Source organism: Acinonyx jubatus, chromosome D4 (assembly GCF_027475565.1).
Source record: "Acinonyx jubatus isolate Ajub_Pintada_27869175 chromosome D4, VMU_Ajub_asm_v1.0, whole genome shotgun sequence".
Taxonomy (NCBI): Eukaryota; Metazoa; Chordata; class Mammalia; order Carnivora; family Felidae; genus Acinonyx; species Acinonyx jubatus.
In genome coordinates, this window is record NC_069391.1 from 88,579,640 (window position 1) to 88,580,337 (window position 698).

General features: G+C 59.6%; 1 non-coding gene across 1 annotated transcript; it reads left to right on the forward strand.

Moving 5' to 3' along the window:
- The first annotated feature begins 241 nt into the window (after positions 1-241).
- On the forward strand, positions 242-326 carry TRNAG-UCC (transfer RNA glycine (anticodon UCC)). The gene has a single exon. It is a non-coding gene; the product is annotated as a tRNA-Gly (tRNA).
- Positions 327-698: the final 372 nt, after the last annotated feature.

The following is a 698-nucleotide window of genomic DNA, read 5'->3' on the forward strand; positions in this document are numbered from 1 at the left end:
TCCACTGACGCCGCGGAGGTACCACACCTTGCACCGAGATGTTTGACGTCAGATGGTGTGATCCCCGGGCACGGGATGCGCGGCTTTGTGGCCACACCACACTGCGGGCGGCATCTGTCCCTCAGCGGTTCTCGAAGTGGGGTCCCCGGCCCGAGGGCTTTAACCTCATCTGGGGAGTTTTCGACATGCAAGTTCCCCAGCCCGCCCCACGTAGGAGTTAGAACCGCAGAGATCTAGGGGCGCCTGGGTGGCTCAGTCGGTTGAGCGTCCGACTTCCGCTCGGGTCGTGATCTCGCGGTCCGTGAGTTCGAACCCCGCGTCGGGCTCTGTGCTGACCGCTCAGATCCTGGAGCCTGTTTCAGATTCTGTGCCTCCCTCTCTCTCTCTGACCCTCCCCCGTTCATGCTCTGTCTCCCTCTGTCTCAAAAATAAATAATCTCTGCTTGTCCACGGCAGAGATCTGTGTTTGACCAGGTGGCCAGGGTTTACTTCTCGAGCTTCTCTGAACCTGGTGGTGAGGCCAGGTGGTCATGTGCTCCCTCAAAGGCCCCCTCGGCTCTCGGAGCCTCATCCCCTCCTCCCAGGCAGGCTTCCTGAGAAGCACTGGCCTGGCCGACACCTCCCTGTCAACTAATATCGCTTCCTCTCTAGTTCCCTCTTCTTGCCAGAGAGCCTCTTGGCTCTTTTTCTCAGAAAGG